Consider the following 17,753-nt stretch of genomic DNA (forward strand, 5'->3'; position numbering starts at 1 on the left):
ATGATATAATTATGATATTAAAATGATGAAGTTAAGACATGATCATGTGTATTCTAAGTTATATACAAGATTATGATAACCATGTGCTTCATGAAATATCTCTTACTATCATAGTATAAATTGTTGATGTTGGCCATGTATTCAAGAAAGCCATGCTTTGTCAGTTTTCTTCTATCGAGTCCTGGGGGTACTTGTACCCGAAAATTAATAGATGTGTACCTAGAGCTAGTGTCATGTTTCATGATATCCTCAGTCAAGCCATGATCCATAGAACTCAGTCAGTCATGTGACTCAGGAAATCTCAGTAAATTCAGAAATCTTAGTAGTATTCCATCATTCAACAAAACTTTATGAAATCAGTCTAGTCCAATTCAGTTAATTATATTCAGTGCCTATTTAATGAGAGTAGGAATTAGCACCGAGCGAACCCAAGGATGGGAACTCACCTGTTATATGAGGGTATGATTCTTAGAAACAATCCTTATGTTCCTGAACTACGTAGCCAGCGTAGGTTGAGACATCATAGCCTGTTATATGAGGGTAGATGAGGTGACTTAACCTGTTAGATAAGGGATCCCACCATTCTTACTAGAGTTACCTATTATATGAGGGTTACTCACAAATTGTCCTTACCAGTGGCGCGGTATTGACACCCTTCCAATTGGGGTTACAAATTGGACCCCAACTTAGCTATATTGTGATTATTTAGGGCATATTGGTTAAATAACTACTTTTCACAGTTTTAGTTGCAGAATTAAGACTGTTAGATACAGTCATTTAGTCTCAGTAATAGAACTCAGATAGTTCTACAAAATTTAGGACTGTCAGATACAGTCAACTCAGAACAGTACGAAACTCAGCTAGTTCTATCAGAACATAGACTATCAAATACAGTCACTTAGTATCAGTTATATCAGTTATACCAGTTATCTCAGTTATCAGTAACTCATATTACTAGTAATCAGTTTTAGAACTGTCAGATACAGTCAATCAGACCAGTTCTTCATAATCAAAACTGTTAGAAATAATTATTTCTCTATCAGTAATATACTATCAATTCCCCAACATTTAGTAGACTGAGTTATCAGTATCAGTAAACCCAGATGTTAGTAAATTAGTACTCAGAACTCAGTACCCAGTGTTAGTATAGTCTCAGTTACAGTTACTTGTTCATGCATATATTCTCACATTCATGTTATACAGTCATTTAGTATTGTTCATGTATATGAACCCTTGCATTCAACCTACCTCATATGCATACTAGTACATTCAATCATACTTATGCATTTGCACTATGGTGTTTTAGTTAACGTCATAGGTTCAAAAGCACAAGCTTCAGAGCATCAGTAGCATACCAGTATCCAACAGTCAGAGTTAGCAGTTAGTCCTTATCCTTCGAGGACATGATCATTACTTTATCTTTTCAGTACTTAGTTCATTTCAGTAGTTGGAGTTAGTTGGGGACATGTCCCATCAACTCCTTATTCAGATAGTTTAGAGGCTTTCAGACTATAGTATATTCATACAGTTTATTTCAGTTTTGAGTATTTCTATACCCCGTTTAAACATCATTTTATCAGATTTTATGTTTTAGATTTGAACCTTATGGCCTTACAGCTTATGTTTCCGTATTTATGTACGTATATTATGCAGTGTTCAGGTACAGATATCAGTCATGAGTTAGTTTGTGGTCCTTCGAGGTCATGAGCACCGTGTAGCATTTTGCGTACCTGATTTGGGGCATTACAAACTTAGTATCAGAGCCTAAGGTTCAACAGCGTCCTAGGAAGTCTAAAAAGCCACATCTAGTAGAGTCTTGTACATGGGTGTGTTGTGCACCACACTTATGTGCAAGGGGCTATGAGATGTTTAAGGAATAATTTTCCTTCTTTTAGTATTCATGTCGTGCGAGTGAACATTATCTCAAGTTGAACTCTCAATCTAATTTGCTCCTCTCTTTTATTACAGAACATGTCTCCCAAAAAGACTAACAAAAGAAAGACTGAGAACCAGTTGATACTTTCGCCCGTCCAAGAAGATTCCCTGGACGAGCATGTCTTTCATGGAAAATTCAGAATCAACTCTATTACTATATCCTATTCAGTAGTAGCTCAGAGCAATCATCAGGCCATTGTCTCACCCATCAGACTGAGGTGGGAAAGTGTAGTAAAAAAGGAAAAAAGAAAGAAAGGAAAGTGAAAGAGCTAGAACAGGTAGCCTTAATTTCAACCAGCCTAAGTCAGAGGGTGGTAACCGCTTTCAGTTTTGCCCAAAGTTTTTAGTTCCAATTCGTTTCTTGGCCAGTACTCCAGTCCCTAAATTTAGAGATAGGACGCCAGGTCCTAAACCTTACTGTCAACGTTGAGGTCAGACTAAGAGTTAACAGAACCTTTCTTAGTCTCCGCCTTAGTGGGTCAGTCTATTATAGCCCAACAGATATACAGGCACTGTTCGGTTATGAAAGCTCAGAAAGAGGGCCTTCAGATTCCAGTAGTAATGTCGTAATGTTGGAATGTATAGGAAAGTAGGAAGGGAAAGACGATTCCTGACCCATCTTTATCTCAATGTAAAGTTTCGTACTTCAGTCAACATGATGCCTTCACATGTTTTATATCTCTGTTCCATGAACCCAACGTATATTCATACATTTTCCATGGAATCATGTACGATTCTGGTTCCCAGCATAAGGAGTTCAGTTTTACTCCCCTCAACAATCCAAGTCATGACCCACGAATGTAGAAAACTCCAAACTTCGATCATGCAGCTCATAACTCATGTACACATGTCACGCTTTATAGTATACTCAACTTCCATGACTCATGATACGCTCCTACTGATCAATTAAATCCAGGATATGTCATGTATCTACTATATTCTCAGTTCAGGCCTTTTGGGTAAATCCAAGCTATTGATATTATATTCCTCAGGCCTCAGCCATGTGTCAAGTTCAATTAGTCTCCATTCATGCTTCAGGTCCTCCTGATTTAACCCTTCAGTAAGCTCTCTTTGTGAAAATAGTATAGTGATAAGTAGTTTCTTAGAAGGAAGAGAGTAAACATTTTATGTTAAGAGAAGATTGTTGAATGCTTATGTTACCCAAGGGTGTATTAATGAAGATAGGCTTGAATGTCATGTTAAGTATGCAAGTAAAGGGCTAGCAAGAGGTTGTAATTAGAAGTTGGAAAAGTACAGAGTGAGAGTACACTTTTAGATCCTTGACTTATGTCAGTCTTCATTGCATAACTATCAAAACTCAATTGCCATCTCAGTTACAGTTTCAGCATTCAGTACTCAAAAATCAGTGTTCAGTCTCAAAATTAAGTACTTCAGTATCAGTCTAAACCATAATTATCAATGTTTAGTTATCAAAACCTGGTATTTAGTTCCAGTATGAATCCTAGTTATAGTGTTAGCTTCAGTTCAATAATCATATCAGAAACTCAGTTCAGTTCCAGTCTTGCTTGACCATAGCATACAGTTGTTAGATACTCAATTATTAGTATTTCAGTATCTCAGTCTATGAAATATTTCCAAATCATATTGTACACTCGGTCTTGCATCCAGAATTAATACAATTTTCATAAAATTTATACGTAGTTACCTCATGATACCTAGTCAGCCATTAACTTCTATGTCTAATACTCTACAGTCTCAGTCCAACTATTCAGATCAAGTATAGTTCAGTCTTACACGCCCAGTATTCAGTTGTCAGTTATCCAGTTAATCATATGAGTAGTACATTTATGCACTCGTGTTCAGCACCCATGTGAATCTTTTCAGTAATCTTAGTTGCAGTGCAAGAGGCTTAGTCATTTTATCTTAAATGGTGTTCGTTAGCCTCAACTCATCTTACCAAGCTTTAGCCATGTAATAATTTTCTCATTCAACTATCTTATTTAGACAAGGCCAAGATTTCCTTGTGCCCTAAAGCCGCTAGAACTCTATAGAAAAAGTGTTAGAGAAAAGGCTCCAGTCGACTATAATCTTTTAGCATGAGTTAGTCCGTAAAACCAGTAATTCAGTTTAGCAGTCAGACGGACAAGTTCGCATGGTTTGGGTTTCTGTCCCTTCCATCTAGACGTACTATCTAAAGTCTTATGGATATAACCATTCTAAGGTGAACCAACTAAATAGATGCAAGCTCAGCTCAGTTTATGTATCATATTTCAGTTTCAGATCCCAGTTATTCCGTTAAGACTCAGTTCGTAGGTACCTTGTGCATCACTTTAGCTTTCCCAGCAGCTCATCCAAGTCAGTATTCTTTGAGGGACATAGTTTCCCAAGGGAGAGATACACTATAATCCTCTGAACTTTCATAACATGAGCATCCCATTCTCTCTTCACGTAATGAATCTAGTTTGGAGTAGGGGATACTCATAAGTTAACCCTCAAGTTCTAATCGCTGCCATGAGCCATGCATTTAGAGGCTCAATTTAGTTTACGATATTCAGTTCATAGTATTCAGTTCATGCATTATGTTCCAGACTCAGTTTATGTCATCCGTTATAGACTTAGCTATGTTCTCATGTTCCTATTTATGTGTGTTCAAGATTGGTGACTATGTGTATCGCAAGATTTCTCCCACGAAGAAAGTGAAGTGATTTGGCAAGAATGGAAAGCTCAGTCCCCTAAATGTCGGTCCCTTCAAAAATTCTCAGTCGTTATGGCAAGATAGCTCATAAACTCGAGTTGCCTTCAGATCTAACCTCAGTTCATCCAGTTTTCCATGTCCCTTTTCTCAAGAAGTGTATAGGTGATCCGGCAGTTGTAGTCCCTATTCAGAGCGTAGATGTTCAGAACAATCTCTCTCATGAGAAAATCACAGTTGAAATCCTAGACTACCAGATTTGCAGACTGCGAAGCAAAGAAGTTCCTCTAGTCAAAGTTCTTTGGCAGAATTAGTCCGTTAAGGGAGCTACTTGGGAAGCAGAAGCAGACATGTGTACCAAGTATCCTCACCTCCTGTCTGCTAATTCAGACTCAGTTCAAGATAAAAGTTTTCCTTAAGCTTACCCAGTTTACATGTTCAGTTTCACTACCAACTTGGTATTTAGTTTTATTCTCAGAATTCCATTATAAACTTGGTACTAAGTACCATTGCATAATCAGTCATGCATTATGTCAGTTACGTATTTATGCATCAGATATGCATTCTCATCATGAAAAAACCCAGCTTATCAAAACACTGAGTCATGCATTTACTAATCAGTTACATATGTATCAGATATATATGCTCAGTATGATATATTCAGTTATCAGTCATGTAGTCATAAAATCATGTTCCAGTCGTTCATACTCAGTATGTCTTTCAGTCTATCATTTCTCCCCTCTTAGTCAATCTCATTCGAGGGCGAATGTTCTCAAGGGAGAGATATTGTAAGACCCCATAAAATTCTAAAGCTTAATACAGTCCTTTAAGTGTGTCAAGGAGGTCCTAGACTTAGAAAATTTTAGCGGCATTCCAGACTTAGCTTAATTTTGGCCTTCAAAAGTAAGGAAATTTATTTCGCTACCTTAATGTCCTTTAATGGTTCGTATTTTTATTGATCATGATCAGGAAGGTCAATAGGTGTTTCCGGACAAGTTTCAAATTTTTCAGAAACTCGTTTAGATCAAGATTGGAAGTCCAAAATAGTGGACCAACGCGATCTTGGTGCGCTGCGTCGCCAATCGCATTGGTCACCAGTTGTGAAGACTGCCAGAGCCAAAACAACTGAGGCTCGACGCATTCATGGCGCGCTGCGTAGGGTATAGCATTGCATCCCTCAACGCGTTGCGTCACTCATAGAGTCGGTGCCCAGTTATTTAGTCATTAAATGTCCATATTTTTAAAGGCAAAGGGGTAATTTTCCCAACCCTATATAAGGCTTAAACGCAGGATTAAGCCTCATTTACACCAAAATACACCCTTTTCTCTCAAAATCCTCTCAAGAACATAGTAGGGTTTTCAATTGGGGATCCAAGTTCAATCAAATTTCTCCGTGAATCATAAAGAATCTTCCATATAAGATATGCATAATGCTCATTCATGGACTCCTTTCGTCCATGAAGCCCAAGAATCAAGTTTTAAATTACGAATTGTGATATTCATTTTATGAACTGAATTATGTTCATGTGTTGTTGTTGTATGAATTCCAAGATGGAACCTTTATTATGTCTTTATGAAATTACTCTAATATGTGGACTGAAATCATGAAATTGGGTGGAATTGCGAAGTAAAGTTATATTAAATCATGCTCATGCCTAAGCCTTAAATCATGCAATCTAAGTGTTTGATAAAATGTCTAGGAAAATAGAAATTATGCTTGATAGTTAAACTGTGACCCAAGTTATGAATGTACGTGTTCCCCTATGTTTAAAATGATTTCCATGAGGATTGTTGTGCAATATAATTGCGTGATGATATAATTATGATATTAAAATGATGAAGTTAAGACATGATCATGTGCATTCTAAGCTATATACAAGATTATGATAACCATGTGCTTCATGAAATATCCCCTACTGTCGTGGTATAAATTGTTGATGTTGGCCATGTGTTCAAGAAAGTCACGCTTTGTCAGTTTCCTTCTATCGAGTCCTGGGGGTACTTGTACCCAAAAAATAATAGTTGTGTACCTAGAGCCAATGTCATGTTTCACGATATCCTCAGTCAAGCCATGATCCATAGAACTCAGTCAGTCATGTGACTCACAAAATCTCAGTAAATTCAAAAATCTCAGTAGTATTCCGTCATTCAACGAAACTCCATGAAATCAGTCAAGTCCAGTTCAGTTAATTATGTTCAGTGTCTATTCAAATGGGAGTAGGAATTAGCACCGAGCGAACCCAAGGATAGGAACTCACTTGTTATATGAGAGTGTGATTCTTAGAAGCAATCCTTGTGTTCCTGAACTGCGTAGCCAGCGTAGGTTAAGACACCATAGTTTATTATATGAGGGTAGATGAGGTGGCTTAACCTGTTATATGAGGGTTCCCACCATTCTCACTAGAGTTACCTGTTATATGAGGGTTACTCTCAGATTGTCCTTACCAGTGGCGCGATATTGACACCCTTCTAATTGGGGTTACAGATTGGAGCCCAACTTAGCTATGTTGCGATTATTTGGGGCATATCAGTTAGGTAACTACTTCCCATATTTTAGTTATAGAATTAGTACTTTCAGATACAGTCATTCAGTCTCAGTAATAGAACTCAGATAGTTCTACAGAATTTAGGACTATCAGATAAAGTCAACTCGAAACAGTACAGAACTAAGCTAGTTCCATTAGAACATAGACTGTCATATACAGTTGCTCAATATTAGTTAGATCAGTTATACCAGTTATCTCAGTTATATCAGTTATGCCAGTTATCAGTAACTTATGTTACCAATAATCAGTTTTAGAACTGTCAGATACAGTCAATCAAACCAGTTCTTCATAATCATAACTATTAGAAACAATTATTTCTCTATTAGTAATATACCATCAGTTCCCCAGTATTCAGTAGACTCAGTTATTAGTATCAGTAAACCCAGATGTTAGTAAATCAGTACTCAGAACTCAGTACCCAATTTCAGTATGGTCTTAGTTACAATTACTTGTTCATGCATGTATTCTCACGTTCATGTAATACAGTCATGTAGTATTGTTCATACATATAAACCCTTGTATTTAGCCTACTTCACATGCATACCAGTACATTCAATCGTACTGACGCATTTGCGCTATGGTGTTTTACTTTATGCCATAGGTTCAAAAGTACGAGCTCCAGAGCATCAATAGCATACGAGTATCCAACAGTCAGAGTTAGCAGTGAGTCCTCATCTTTTGAGGACATGATCATTACTTTAACATTTCAGTAGTTGGAGTTAGATGGGGACATATCTCATTAACTCCTTATTCAGATAGTTTATAGGCATTTAGACTATAGTATATTAAGACAGTTTATTTCAGTTTTGGGTATTTCTATACCCCGTTTAAACATTGTTTTATCAGATTTTATGTTTCAAATTTGAACCTTATGGACTTACAGCTTATGTTCCTGCATTTATATACGTATATTATGTAGTGTTCAGGTACAGATATTAGTCATGGGTTAGCTTGTGGTCCTTCTGGGTCATGAGCACTGTATAGTATTTCGGGTACCAGATTCAGGGCATTATAACTACGTAGCCAGCGTAGGTTGAGACATTAACCTGCCAGTTGAGGGTTGATGAAGTGTCCTACCTGCCAGTTGAGGGTACCACCATTCTCATTCAGAGCACCTGCCAAATAAGGGTGACTCAGCTTATTTTTACCCATGGCATGGTACTGACATCTTTCTAACTGGGGTTACAGGTTAGACCCCAACCTATTTAAAAAAGGGTATGTCGGTTAGATGAATAGCTCCCACAATTTTAGTTTCAGATTCAATCTCAGTATAGAACTCAATTTAGTTCTAATAAATCAGGACTATCAGATACAGTCACTCAGTTCAGTATGAAACTCAGTACAGTTCCACAAAATCAGGACTGTCAGATACAGTTATTCAATTATCAGTTACACAGTATCAGTAAACTCAGATATCAATAAATCAATTATTTAGAATTCAGCATCCAGTGTCATCATGATCTCAGTTACAGTTTACGTATTCATACATGTAGTTACAGTTTACGTATTCATGCATGTACTTTCATTCAGTTATATCAACCCATGCATCTCAACCTACCTTACTTAGCATACCAGTATATTCAAAGTACTGACGCATACCTTTTTTTTTGAGCTATGATGTCTTATATTATAAGTTCAGACGCACAGGCTCCTGATCATACTTAGCAGCCCAATCCATGATCAACAGACTAGTGGTGAGTCCTCATTGTTTGAGGATAAATTTATTATTCCAGTATTTTAGTACTCAGTTTATTTTAGTAGTCGGAGTTAGTTGGAGACTTGTCCCATCAACTCCTTGTTTAGACAATAGAGGCTTTTCAGACTAGAGTATTTCTCAGACAAATATTCAGTTTACAACATTGATTTCAGTTTTCAATAATTGATTTTTAGTTTTGAACCTTATGACAAGTTTCTGCCTAATTTCCACATAATTACAATATTACTATTTAGTTATTGCAGTAGGTACCAGTCATGGGTTAACTTGTGGTCCTTGGGGATTATGAGCACTGTGTAGCATTCGGGGTGCAGACTTGGGACGTTACAAACTTGGTATTAGAGCCTAAGGTTCAACAGAGTTTTAGAAAGTCTGAAAGTTGTATTTTATTGAGTCTTGTGCATGGGTGTGTAGCGCGCCACACTTATGGACAAGAGGCTTTAGATATTTTAAGACAAGTTTCCCTTCTTTCAGTATTCATATCATGCAAGTGAGTATGAATTCTAGTTAAACTCTCAGTTTAATTCATTTCTTCCTTATGCTTCTAGAATATGCCTCCCAAAAAATCTAATGAAAGAAGAGATGAAAACCGGCCAGCTTCTTCACCTGTTCAGGCAGATTCCATACATGAGTATGTCTCTCACACTAAATTCAGAGTTGCTTTCACTATATTAACTTATTCAGTAGTTGCTCAGAATAATTTACATACTGTTGTCCTATCTAGGTTCTTGACTTTCTCTCAGCAGGGTTAAGGAGGGGAGCATAGGAAAAATAAGAGGGCTAGAACAAATAATTCTAAGCTAAGATCAGGGGATAGTAACCTCTCCCAATTCTGTTAGATATTCTCAGCCTCAGTTCCACATTTAGTGAGGGTGCTAATGCTTAAGTTTAAGAATGACAGTTGAAATGGGGCATCAGGCTCTAAGTCACAAGGTAGGAAAAAGGGTGTTGGTACCAATCTGCTTTACAGAGAATATGGTAAGAACCGTAAGAGAGTGTGTAGAGCTGGCAGTGATGTATATTTTAGATGCGATAAGCTAGGACACAGGATGCGAGAGTGTAGAGTAATGGCTCAGAGGGAAAAGGATTTACGCCAACAAGGTCAGTTCGACCATTCTTCAGCTCAGTCCGGTCGCCTGAATCAGCAGGGTGCAACTTTCAGTACCCCAGGGGGCAGCGCCCAAACAGGCTTCATGCACTTCAGTCCCGAAAAGATCAGGAAAGTTCTCCTGATATGGTCACTGATACGTTACAGATCATCCATATACATATATATGCCTTGTTAGATCCAGGAGCTTCTCTATCTGTTGTAACTCCTACATAGAAGTCAAATTTCAAGTCAAATTATAAATTTTAATAGAACTTTTCTTAGTGCCTCCCCCAGTAGGTAGATCTATTCCAGCCAGACGAGTATACAGAAATTTCTCGGTTATCGTATTTTAGAAAAATCCCTTCAATTGATTTCAGTAATAGAGTCATCCCATTTCAGTTTCCTGAGGGACCAATCTTTGGATGAAGGGGTAGTACCTCAGTTTCAGTTGATTTAAATTTGAATCTCTAGATTAAGCTCAGTCTATCAGTGTTTCTCAGCTTAGTCAGTCTCATTCGAGGACGAATGTTCCCAAGGGGGAGATATTGTAAGACCCCACAAAATTCTAAGCTCAACTCAGTCTGTTAAAGCTTGAAAAGAGGTCCCAGACTTAGAAATTTTAGCTAAGTGTTTATACTTAAAAGTATTTTAGCCTTTGTAAGTTGGCGATTGTATTGACCCTTATGACCTTAAAATATCGATTTTTAAGTTGATTCATGATTTGTCAGTAGGTGTCCGACGTGATCTCGATGCGCTGCATCGACTATTGCATAGATAAATATTTTTATCTAGCTCCCAGTGTAATTTTCAATGAACCAATGCGGCGTACTGGCCATCGCGTCGATTCCAACAACGTGGTGCATCGGTCTGCGCATTGCTAGGCCAGTTGTTCATTCATTAAAAATAACATCCAGAGGGGTAAATGTGATATTTTTCTCACTTCGACCCATCCCCTAAAAGACGAAATTCAGCCCTCACAAAGCAAGTTACACTCTTTTCTCTCAAATTGCTCTCAAGAGCAAAACCCTAGAGCATCAATTTCAAGATCAATTCTCAAGAACACTCCATCAATCTTCAAGAAGTCAATTGTTAAGGTATGTTAAGTGTCCATCCAAGGGTTTCCTTCCACCCTTGGAGTTCAAGAAACCATTTTAACCACAAGTTCATGAGTTTGATGAATTTCATGGTTGGATTTCAATGTGTTCATGATTTCCATGTTAATGGAGTTCCTAATCCATGATTAGTTGCAAGATTTGTATGAAATTGTTTATTATATGTGTTTGCATCATGAGAAGTCATGTTAAAACCTTTGAATTATGAATTTGGTATTTGAAATTGTAACGCCCCCATGTTGTTTAGTATTGTGTGCATATACTATGCCCTGCAAGTGTTTGGTGGCTTGTTCATGTGAGTTGAATAGTTAAATCCCATCATATTAGCATGTATACAAGTTCATGTTATGCAAGTGTTTGTCAAAATGCTTCAATGAATGAATGGTGATCAAGTAATTAGTTATCATATGTCAAGATTGTGCTATGTCTTATAGTCTATACTATTGTGTCTTGGGGGTATTTAATACCCAAAAATCTAGTTGTTTACCTAGAGCTATAGTAGTTATAGATAGACTCGGTAGTATTATGATCAGTAGTTTAGTAATCAGTTCAGAATCCAATAGAGTTCAGTCAGTTAACAGAATTCAGTAGTATTTCGTCAGTTAGAAGAATCTAGAGAACTCAATTCAGTTCAGTCAGACAGTATGAATCAGTAATAGATCAGTCCAGTCTAGCACAGTTTAGAATTCAATCCAGTGTCTATTCAGTTGGGGGTAGAATTCAGCACCGAATAAACTCAAGGATGGGGACTCACCTGCCAGCAGATGGTGTGATCCTTAGAAGCAGTCCTTGTGTTCCAGAACTACGTAGCCAGCGTAGGTTGAGACATCAACCTGCCAGTTGAGGGTTGATAAGGTGTCCTACCTTCCAGTTGAGGGTACCACCATTCTCATTCAGAGCATTTGCCATATGAGGGTGACTCAACTTGTCTTTACCCATGGCACGGTACTAACACCCTTCCAACTGGGGTTACAGGTTGGACTCCAATCCATTCAGAAAGAGGCATATCGGTTAGATGGTTACCTCACACAGTTTTAGTTTCAGATTTAATCTCAGTATAGAACTTAGTTTAGTCCTACAGAATCAGGATTGTCAGATACAGTCACTCAATTTAGTACGGAACTCAGCACAGTTCCATAGAATTAGGACTGTTAGATATAGTCATTCAGTTATCAGTTACACAGTATCAGTAAACTCAGATATCAGTAAATGAGTTATTCAGAACTCAATATCTAGTGCCATCATGATCTCAATTATAGTTTAAGTATTCATACATGTACTCTCATTCAGTTATACTCATGTTATTCAGTCAGCATTGTTCATGCATATGAACCCATACATCTTAGCCTACCTCACGTAGCATACCAGTATATTTAAAGTAGTGGCGCATACCTTTCTTTTGCACTATAATGTCTTATATCATAGGTTCAGACGCACGGGCTCCCGATCATACTTAGCAGCCTGATTCATCAGCAATAGACTAGTGGTAAGTCCTCATTGTTCGAGGAAAAATTTATTATTCCAGTATTTCAGTAATCAACTTATTTCAGTAGTCGGAGTTAGTTGGGAACTTATCCCATCAACTCTTTGTTCAGACAGTAGAGGCTTTTCAGACTAGAGTATTTCTCAAATAGATGTTCAGTTTACAACATTGATTTCAGTATTCAGTAATTGATTTTCATTTTTGAACCTTCTGGCAAGTTTTTGCCTAATTTTTGCATAATTACAGTATTACTATTCAGTTATTGCAGCAGGTATCAGTCATGGGTTATCTTGTGGTCCCTTGAGATTATGAGCATCGTGTAGCATCTGGGGTACAGACTCGGGGCGTTACAACATAATGAAAATAAAAAAAAAAGTTGAAACAGTTCAAAAGAAATACCTTTTAGCATGACCTTTTGGAAGGTCAACAGAAATCCAATCCATGAACTTCTTGGCAATCTTCGTATCCATTATCTCATTAATCGAGTGATAAACAAATGGATATTTTGGGGGGAATATACGTATGTGCCTAGCTGAGTTTCTTATATAGTTACAAAATACAAAAATGTAATTAATAAAAACATATTTGCATAACATATTACATTGAAAAATATATATAACTTAGTGTATTTACCGACTTCTGAACCAAACTTACTTGTGTATGGTGACTCCTTGGATTTGTATGGTCGCCTAATCCTTAAATTTTGAACGGGAGTTTGAAGTTCACAATTAGCAGAGGGATGAACAATGATGCTTTTACTACTATCGACATTCAGACTAGGAAGTAGCTCATCAGGAATTGTGTTTTGTGAATCAGGCCAAACTGGTTCATCCCTTTGTTCATCAGTGGTTAGTTCTTGTATTTTAGGAGGTGTCGTAATTTTCTCCTCTGTACTAAGATCAACCTCTTCGTGCAGCTCTGATTTTGAACTCAATCTAACGTTCTCTTTATTTGTCTTCAAAAAGATGGAAAAAAGATTAGTTTGTTCTGTCTAAAATAACCACACAACCTCAAAAATATGTTCATTATAAATACTTGACAATGATTTTCAACAATAGACTCATACTTTTTATTATTCAAATTTTCATCAGTAAGTTTTTTTCATGGGTTGCCGATGGATGTGTGATGATGTTTTCTATCCGGTAGGCATTTAGACTTGGTAACATCTCTCCTGGGATTGTAAACTGCGAATCATACAAATTTGTTTCATCCATTTTCTCATCACTGATCTGCAAAAAAAGTAAAAGAAAAAAGATAATTGTCCTCTGGATTGTTAGGATTGTTACATCACATAAACTCAAAGTTCAATTCATTATACATACTCGATCATTATGTTGAACAAGCTTCTCAGAATGTATATAATTCAAATTTATACTTCGGAGAAGCTCAGCAGGGATTAAATGTTGAAAATCAATTTCAACGCTTATTTTATCTGAATGCAAATCAGTACACCCCTTGCAAACAAGTAAAAAAAATTAAAACAACATCAAACAAAAATCTACTTATAAATGTTTATATAGATATATATGAAAAAACATATACCTGCTAAAATACAAAATTACATATGTGCACTCCAATGAATAAACGTATGTTAGTTATTATTTACCTTTTTACCATCCTGATTTTCATCCAAATTCTGATCAACATTCTGACTGAATCGTTGTAGTGATGTTTCGGCACCAACATAATCCATATGTTGGAGTTTAGAATCTTTATCTTCATATTGCTGCTACAAATACAAGTTTAATAAACTATTAATACTTGAGTTCACTGATTATGTATATACAAACCCACTAAAAATACATATTGCTATAAACATCATTCTCAAAATACATACTAATACACAAAACTAAAAACAACTATTTTACATATTATAATATTTGCAATCAACCTAGCAATACATATTCTTAAAAACAAAATACTAAAAAATACATATGTATTTTTGAATACATTGAATATGTATTTTTGAATACTCTGCATATGTAGTTTAACTAAATCTAACAAAAAAAAATAAAAAATGCATAAACTACAAAAATAATTTTTTTATTCTATTCAAAATTTGAAAGATTGATTTATCTCAAATGTATTTTGAAAGTAAATAACACAAATTATGAAGTTTACACATTATTTTTTTCAAGTGAAATTTCAACTAACACTATATATATATATATATATATAGAGAGAGAGAGAGAGAGAGAGAGAGAGAGCAAAACAATCATAATGAAACTACATTTAAAAGTTCTTGTAAATACATATTTTAAAATTTAATATTTACCTTTGTACCGTCAAACATATTATCCAAAGTCTGTACAATATTATGACTGAAGTGTTGTCCAGATTTGTCTAAACCAACATTATCAATATTTGGTTGTTCAGCTTCTTTATCTGCAGACTGTTCCTACAAAATATATGTACAATGATATAATGAGTTATTTGGCAAATGTGTTGTATTTGTATAAGTCAGTCCACTAAGAATACATATTCAAATCAGATAAGTTTTTAAAGAATATTGTAATAATAAAAATTTTACCTTGCTTTGTTCAATTGCTTTGAGCATCAGATTGAACTTTTGTTTCACTAATCTACGAATTCCTTTAAACTCTTGACGAACCTGTTTTCATACAAAAGCATTAAACAAATTTTTTTTAATTAAACAATTTTATTTTAATGTAAAACAAGTATTTAACAAAAAAACTTACCTCATCGCAGAATGCATCAAAAACTTTCTTAGAAATGAAGGCTTCTTTCTCTACAGGACTCTCTGACTTTGACACGGCTTCTTCCTCTACAGGACTCTCTAGCTTTGACTGTTCCGGAGAAAAAATAACCCTAGATGTTTGCTTCAGTTTCTTCTTTTTTGAAGGAGTTGCCTATCGTGTTTGAATTGGCTTGAAGACTGGTGTCTTGACTTCAGCAACCTTTGCAGCACGAGAAAGTGGTTTCCTCTTTTCGATATGCTCGTCAACAATATTGTGTGACTTTTTCCTTAACGACTTCTTCACTGCTGGGGTTGATGAATCAACCTTTTGTTTCTTTTTGCATGTACATTGATCTGTTTTGGTGGTGGATCCTGGAAGTCATCATCCGAATCAACTGAACGTTCATATTCAAGTATATCCTTCTCTGGTATTTGAAACTTTGCCAATTCCCTTTGAGTTGGCTCTATGTTCTTAAATACAATCTAGGAAATATAGATAAACATGTTAAAGTATCTGTAAGCGTAAATCAAATATATATATGTAGACTATAAAATACATATTAATGCATATGTATTTATTAACAATAAACTTTGCCATTGTCATTAAACATAGCATCCATCAAATACTCAAAACGTGGTCGAGGTGCATTTGTCTTCCAATTTAATAATCGAGGAATCTAATTATCAACCTTCGATGCAATCTTTTGTGGGACATTTGAACAACACTCGTAAAGCCACACTTGAATAGCCAGTGGCATTCCCTGTATCAAATAAAATTTTTCACCTGTTGTTCAAACTTCTTGCTAGATCCTCAAATGATTAAGTACCCCATGAAAAATCCTTATATCTTCCGCTATCGACCAAATCAAAATGAAGTCGGGGTATAACCACAGTATCAACATTGGATAAAACAAAAGAATGTAAGAAATATAAAATTACAAACTTCTTAGCATCCTCGTCATTCTCCCCCCAAACTTTCTCCGTAAATGCTAAAAATAGTTGCCTTTTCTGTATAAATTCTGCATCATTGAAATACTTCTCAACAATCTTGTTTGGCACATTCTCGTCAAAAATAAAGTCGTACCTATTAGATACATAATTCAACCCAGTAACGATAGCAAATTTTCTAGGAGTAAAATTAAGAGAGGTGTCATTAGCCTGAATGACTATCGCAGAAGAAGAACTACCCTTTATCTCGAGCGACATAACACATCTGCACAGTTGTGCCTGAATTACACAGTGCATTTTTTCATGAAATAACCAAAAATGATATTGTGGCAAAACTTTTTATACTGTTCTTTGTTTAATATGGCCCGTATACTCCCATCAATATCATTATCACTGTACGAGCACATATGAGGTGCAAATCTTGAAAGTTTTCTAACAATAAACATTTTGTCACGCAGCATCTATACAAAGTAAAACTACAACTTCTTAAACTGTAGATACAATTCAATAACATTCATATGTATTTTGAGTACATATGAGGTGCAAATCTTGAAAGTATTTAACCAAACTAATACATATAACATTCATATGTATTTTGAGCAAAAAAAAAAAAATACAGATTCATCGCTAAAACAAAATACATATGATATCTGATATGTATGTATAAAAATACAAATGTTAAAAACATATCAGCTTACTGCAATCCATAAATACATATCAGCAGACAATAAAGTAAATAGTAAAACAAGACTTTATTAAACTGTAAAGAACAACAAAACACAACCAAATCAGCTAAAAAAAATACATATGCATGAGTAGTTCATATAACAATATATTTTTCATACATGCAACTTATCAAAGTTAAACTATCATCTTCACAAAAAAGCTTGCTACAATCCCTAAAAATAAATATCAGCAGAACATAAATACATATTAACTACTTGAAAAAAATACATATCATTCCCAACTTTGATAACATCTTTACTTAGAACGAAAAATACTTAACAGTAAATAGTAAAAAAGATATTTACAACAAAAAAATACCTCTTCCTCACTGTCTTCTTCAGATTCATCATCAGAAGAGTTCTGAACATCATCATCAACCTCAATTTCTTTAGCTTTCCTTTTCTTCTCGTATTTTTTTGTTTTTTGATCTTTTGGAGAAGGAGTTTTCTTCAATGATTTTTTTTTTAAATTTCAGTCATCTTCACCGGGTCGTTGCGAAACTTGAACCTAATCTCCTTCGAACTCACAGATTTCTTCGACTGTGTAGGATTTGAAACAACTTTAACTACATCGTCTTAAGTTAACCCAATACTAAAAGATGATGCATAATCAGAAACCAAATTAATATTCCGTAAATCACTATTTGTTCATAATTTTGATGTGTGTTCAGCCATTAAAGCATAACAAACCTTAAAATCGGATTTTAAGATGTGTTACAGTAGAAAAAAAAAAAGAAAAGAAAAACCACTAACAAGCAATAACTGAATTAAATAATCACCTGAAATAGAGGAAGATAATCCTTATCAGATCGTGCTAAAATCGTTCGAAAAGTAAAAAAATTTAAAGCA

This window comes from Capsicum annuum, chromosome 1 (genome assembly GCF_002878395.1).
Source record: "Capsicum annuum cultivar UCD-10X-F1 chromosome 1, UCD10Xv1.1, whole genome shotgun sequence".
Classification (NCBI taxonomy): domain Eukaryota; kingdom Viridiplantae; phylum Streptophyta; class Magnoliopsida; order Solanales; family Solanaceae; genus Capsicum; species Capsicum annuum.